This window comes from Priapulus caudatus, unplaced genomic scaffold, assembly GCF_000485595.1.
Source record: "Priapulus caudatus unplaced genomic scaffold, Priapulus_caudatus-5.0.1 Scaffold2673, whole genome shotgun sequence".
NCBI lineage: Eukaryota > Metazoa > Priapulida > Priapulimorpha > Priapulimorphida > Priapulidae > Priapulus > Priapulus caudatus.
Window position 1 is genome coordinate 871 of NW_014579734.1, and position 6787 is coordinate 7657.

At 40.1% G+C, this 6787-nt stretch overlaps 1 protein-coding gene across 1 annotated transcript in view; it reads left to right on the forward strand.

Moving 5' to 3' along the window:
• Positions 1-6787, forward strand: part of LOC106818940 (tubulin-specific chaperone D-like) — a gene marked incomplete at its 5' end in the record, with an annotated part of 18411 nt that overhangs the window by 786 nt on the left and 10838 nt on the right. The gene's annotated exons all lie outside the window — the stretch shown is intronic.

The following is a 6787-nucleotide window of genomic DNA, read 5'->3' on the forward strand; positions in this document are numbered from 1 at the left end:
AGGAGGGGGACGGGTCCAGGGGGTCCAGACCCCCCCCCCCCTGCTCGCGCAGAAAACGCATTTGAGGGGGTCTAGTTTCTAAAATTTTAGACCCCCCCCCTTCGCGTGATTATCCCCCCCACTCCTCGGTACGGATTTACGCCCCTGCTATCAGTAGCAGTAGTACTGTAGGTATCACAGTAAAGCACATTATTGCGGGTCCTGCTGCACCGCGAGTGAGAAAAAGCTTCCTTTTCAACAGGCGAAATTCGGGCTAACGCTCCATTAGGAGTGTTCCCAACTTTGATAATCATTAATGATTAATGATTAATGATTAATGATTGATAATCCTAACCCTAACCCTAACCCTAACCCTAACCTAAATGACATTAAACCACAAACTAATATATGACCATGACCATATATGGAGTGTCACCCGAAATTCGCACCAAGATTATTATTTGAATGGGAAAATTATATACCATTTCAAAGCTGAATATATAGACTCTTGATTTATGATATTTTCATTAAAATATACCATTCACTCACAGAGCTATTAGACCCTGAACACTCTGCTAGCTGGGCATATATTACGTCTTTCGCCAGCCATTGTGAAAGCCATCGTTGCAAGGGGATATAGCTCTAGTCCCAGGCGCTTTTATGCCGATGTAGTATAATCATTTAGAAAACATAACAGTCACACAGAGCAGGGGCCGGTTTCACGAGGCGTAATTAAGTCCTTAATCATGATTAAATCACTAATCTTGATTAACTTCTCGTACTTAAATTGAAGTGACTGTTTACGAAGCGTAATTAACTTTAATCATGATTAAGTTAATCACAATATTTAATTCTACTCAGGAGCATGATTAAATCCACTAATCATAATTATAGTTGCTAGTTCTGCAGATAAGGTCTATGTCTCTCTGGGTACTGCCGTCCGGTATACCGGAACGTACCCTGGTAACTATCTGATATGGTTAGGGTTAGGGTTAGGGAGTAGGCGTAGGCGACTCCCTAGACTCTTTAGTGGAGTAGGCGAGGTACGGTCCGGCATATTAGATAGTACCAGGGTACGTTCCTGTATACCAGACCGTACCCAGGGTACGTTTCGGCATAGTCCGAGCCAACGCAGACCCCAGTAATGGGGTTAAACCCGCACCCTCAGATTAGCAAAGAGGAGTTATAACGTCTGCGTTTGCGGACAAGTTCCGGCAGTACCCAGGGAGACATAGACCCTACGGGCGCTAGTACTAGTAGTAGTATGTAGGTAGTACTAGTATATTAAGTACGCTGCAGATTTTACAATTCCCAAGGAAATTTAAATGATCTAAGATTAGCTGTACTAATTTAGTCATTATAATTGCAAATTAATTCCTTTTCATGTACCGAATTTGCAGATACTTTTGGCGTTGTCCGCGTGTCGCGTTTTCGTCTGGTTTTTAGCTTTTATTTCATGTGAAATATGTTGGGGTAGGTAATGAAATATTCCTCTAAAATTACGGATAAGAATTTTAATCGGTTATTTTTCTTCGAAACGTCGAACTATTTTTCGTGATTTTCATATCAAAATAAAGAGAATTTAACGAAGAACCTGATAAGCAATGAGCCAATATTCGCCGTGAGATGGCGTAGCAGCGCATAGCGGCTGAATTTAACGTATACGAGAACAGACCACTATTAAATCCTCCATAGGATCCTATACTTGAGAATTGAATTTCAGGAGCTGAAAAATAGTATTTCGACCGTTTTCGGCCGAGTGGCAATATTAAAGCTAGGTAACCATGTACTTCAGCTGTGCACCATGTCGAATGGGGGCCATACATTGAAAGAATTCGTTTTAAATTACCAGTAACCATCCACCCATCTCCATGTGTATGTCATTGCCACACACGATAGCCAGCCTAAATAATGCAACCACAAAACGTCGCGTCAGCTTTAATGGACGAGCTGCCGGCCCTCCGATTGGTCTGCCGATGATGCGTCACATCCTCTAACCTAACAGGGTAACAGAGCATATCAATCAACCATAGTCCATAGTCCATTTCTATATATCTATATATAGCGATAGATGTATATCTATGGTCATACGAACGAAGAATCAACCCAGCGCGGTGCGGTTGCAACATGAGCGCAGCGATGGAAGGTAACGACTGTGCCCGGCAACTCATCAAGCGAGTTGAGCGTCGAAACTAATCACTTCTTTCAAGAAATTAGTTACTATATTTCCTCTACGGTCGTATTTTATTGTTTTAATGATAATATTTTGCAGTTTGGGAAAAATAGAACTATTAGAAGACGAAATGAAAGTGTCAATGACACTGTAGCTCACCACAAAAAAGGACACAAATGAATGAGTGAGAAGAAGTCGGTTTTAATTGAGCAACCATCGACGTACATTATAGAAACGAAGAGTATATATGGGAGAACTCCCATTATATGCATTATTAGTACAGCTGCGTACGTACCTGTTGGCTGGGGCGGCATTGTTTGAAGTACAGGGGGGTAGTGCACGATTGTTTCAGTTGCGTGGGGTGTGTAATACAAGCACAAAGTGAACGGAATCTTCTTTGTTTTTTATTTTTTTATATTAATTTTATGTGCTTGACAAGAAGAGGAAAATGGAACAGTTACCAGCATATCCAGCATCTATATATACTATAATTTGGCTAATCTTGTGTGTGTGTGTGTGTGTGTTTGTTTGTCCTCGCTTTTCGCCCTGATTTGTCACTCAATCGCGCTAACTGAAGATATGTTCAGAATCACCACGTTTGGGAGATGGTTCTGGCTGAAAAAAGAAAGAAAAAAGTTTAAGTAATAAGTCAAAAATTCGAAAAAATGCTATTCGCAATAGAGCAGTGCGGTACAGACCACATCACATACGTGGGAATTATACTGCATCTCTTGACTGCCGTCCGTAGTGTAGTCGGTAGAGCCCCGTTTCATAACCCGAGATTCCTGTGTTCGAGATCTCAACTTGAGAAAAAAATTTCCCTTTAGCTTTTTGAGTCTTTAGTAATGTACTTCTGCCACTTCAGCGTTAATTTCAAAATTTTTTTTTTACTAGCATTCATTTATAAAAAAAATTGTACAGTTTAGAAATTGAAAAAAATTACTTACTATTTTCTTTACTATTATATTATTTACTACTATTATTAGTTATTATATTTTATGTCTTTTATCTTTATATTATTTTTTATTGTTTGCGGATTGGATGCGCGACTGCATGGGATGGGGCGGATGCAGGCCATGGGATCGGGGTCGGATGCGGCATGGATGGATGGATAGATACATTTTGGGGTATTTTCTTCAACCAAGTGGTCACCGTCACCAACTGAGCACCTCTTTCCCCTGCTCACGTATAGAATTGTGCTCTTTGTTTCTTCCCAAAATTTTTTTGTTTCTGTTTTCTTTTCAGTTGCATGAAATATTTAACTTTAACTGTGTCACTTACATGAAGTTTAGATTTTAAGGCACGATTTGGTGGTTGTAGCGGGTATTAAAGTCTGCTAGTATATATTAAAGTTGTTCAGCCGAATTAGTCCGTACTCGCATAACTAGAGAACTCCGCAGTCTAGAGGAAAACTAAAGATATTTTCAGAATCAGCACGTCTGGGAGGTGGTTCTGGCTGAAACAAAAATTTAAAAAAGTTGAAAAGTAAAAAATGGATAAAAATTCTATTCATCAATAGATGGCGGTGCGTACAAATTAACATCACGTGTGAATCCATAGTGTATATCCTTAACGGCACAGTAGCCTAATCGCTAGAACATCCGTCTCCTACACCGGGATTCCGGTTTCGAGTCCCAGCAGGGGAACTTATTTTTCCCTTTTTTCTTTTTTCTACCTTTACCTACCTCTTTAGTATGTATTAATTTTAATTTTTTACTTTTAATTTTTTATTTTTAATGTCTTTTATCTTTTGATTTCTTATTATTTTTTACTGTTTGGGATGGGATGGGATGGGATGGCATGAGATGGCATGCAATGGCATGGCATGGCATGGGATGCGGTGTGATGGGATGGGATATGGGATGGCATGGGATGGGATGGCATGGGATGGGATGGCATGGCATGGCATGGGATGCGATGAGATGGGATGGGATGGGATGGCATGGCATGAAATGGGATGGATGCATAGATGGATGCATGGATAGATAGATAGTTGGATTTTTTTGGGTATATTCCTTTCAACCAAGCGATCACCAACTGAGTAACGCCACTGATTTCCCCGGGCAATGCCGGGTATCCCGCTAATTAAGATGAAATGATAAGAGTTATGAACTCTTAATAGAGTCCTATGTTGCCACCATATGTAAAAAAGTTTGTGCTTGAACTTGAAGAAAATGTGGCAATAAAAAGTCATTTCAACTTTCTATTTCTAATCTAAATCACTGTTTTCGTTTCAATGATTTATTGCAAAAGTCTTAGAAAGAGATATTTGTTATGCACATATAGATCGATGTCCATGTAGCTACTATTCATGACAATGTGTCTTGTTCTCTGACTAGTTCATTTTTTTAAATTCCTTTACACAAGGAATATCGATTTTTGGACATTTTTTAAGATCAGGAAAATAACAAATATAGTTGGACTAGCTGTAAAACCTAGTGCAGATCAATGTACTGGTGAAAATGGAATAGTATTTAAAGTTTTAAGTCTATGGGCAAGTCGAGTGATGAATGGCGTGCATTTTTAAAGTACTTGTTTGTTAAAAATTCACTTGCGCAGCAGTTTAGAGCCATGTTTGGATACAGTTGAAAAAATTACTGGACATTTGTCATGGTCCATATTCACAGAGTCCTTTAAACATACCTATTGCTTGGTCTCCAAAGATTACTTCTGTGTACCGTACGGTTTTGAATTTATGTGGCTTTGAAAATGCATCGAGAACTTGCGCACAACTAGTAAAAATGTGCATTGTTATACGTGACAAAATATGCTTTACAAAGGTTTTCAAAAAATCTTAAACATTTTGCACAACCTGAAAAAAATAGGAGTGTTGTATGCCATAGGTAGTTTAAGATAGCATCAGTTCAATGTCACTGAAGGGTGCATTTCTGATCGAGATATGACTGTGCAAATATCACTGATTATCACATGCGTTAATTTAAACAAAATCGACCCTTTCCCATTACTTTTAAATAAGCATATCTCAAAAAGTATACATTCAAATTTGACAAATGACGTATCAAAATGTTTCTTTTCATGAGCTTTATAATAAAATCTTTATAAAATATTTTATAAAAAGTTTAGAAATTTCGTGCACTTTAAAAATATCACTGTGATATCTACTACTACTAGTAGTAGTAGTAGTAGTTGTAGTGGTAGTAGCAGTAACAGTAGCAGCAGCGACAGTGGCAGCAGCGTGCTTGTGACATTTGTTGTTAATGTGATGTCTACAAGTTTGTCTCTATATTCTGTTTTGCAGATGAAGTAATAGAATCGTATGTAAAAGAGATGCAAAGTTCTGCAGAGAATGTAAGGTAATTTGTTGTTGCTTATCATATGTAAGGATGAATCAATTAATACCCCAGTCACACCAGGGCCCCGATCTCACTACGCTCGTACTACGCTCTAAGAGCGTGGTGAAAACGTGTAGAACGCAGTGTGGACGTATATGGACGTACTGCGATCGTGATCGAGCGCGGTGCAGTCAGCATGAGCGTGGGGAGCGTGGCCAAACTTTGAACATGTTCAAAATAATCGTGGTGCGCGCATGGCGGAAATACAGCGCAGTGCGGGCGTATTAGAGACGTGGAAGGCGTAGTAACCACGTAACTCGAGCATAGTACGAACTTAATGGTCGTATCGCAAGCGTGTCGGGTGCGTGAAAATTGTCGCCCTGTTCTCAGCACGATGTCAATACGTTTTCATACGTTTTAATTTGGGGTGCTACCCTGGCCAGCCCACCAGTTCAGTGTCCACTATGGATAAGGCAACACTACTCCATGCCATGTTTCTCGTAGAAGAACTCGAACTACTTGATTGCCAAGCCCTCATCATGCTGAGGAGGACGAGGAGGAGAAATAGAAGACAACAAAGATCTGCCCCATCTCGGCTGCCTTCTCTCTCCAGAGAAATTCTTTCTTCGTCATGTCTTTGTAGGCTTTCAGCTTCTTGTTGTAGAAGACAGTGTTTTCTGCCAGCCAATCCACCATGCTCTGCTCCTCTTCCTCTGTCAGGAAACTGAATAACTTATTCTTCTTGCCCTTTCTGGCTACACTGGTCTTGCTGGTGACACTCGCAGCGTCGGTGTCTACGTCACTCTCATGGGCCTGCGTGGCTGGAGGCAGGGATTCTTGAGGCTGCTCAGGCTCTGATTCCAGGGCAACACTTGATGCTGATGGAGATAACGGACTACTGCACCTCTTTGGGGTCTTTGCTCGGCCTTTCCCCCTTCCACGGCCTCTCCCCTTGTCTTTTGGCGGCATAGTTGTGTCCGTAGAAAATAATCTTGATGTTAATAATCTTGATTTAAATAATCTTGATTTAAGTTGATAATGTTGATCTTACAGTGAGTGATACATGTTACAGTGATACATGTTGATCTTACAGTGTAGTGACCTCCCGGTCAGTGGTCGTACATTGTCGTGACGTACGCGTTTAATATGGGAAATTCAAAGTAAACTGAATTAACAACACTGGCCACACATAAATATTCATCATCGAACAATAATAATGTGCACGTACGACATACACACGCACAGGTACAGATCTTATACACATTTCATCAACATATTCAGTACATTTTGATGATAAAACCTAGACAGGTATTTGACTTAGTGGTATCTGACTATGATGCTA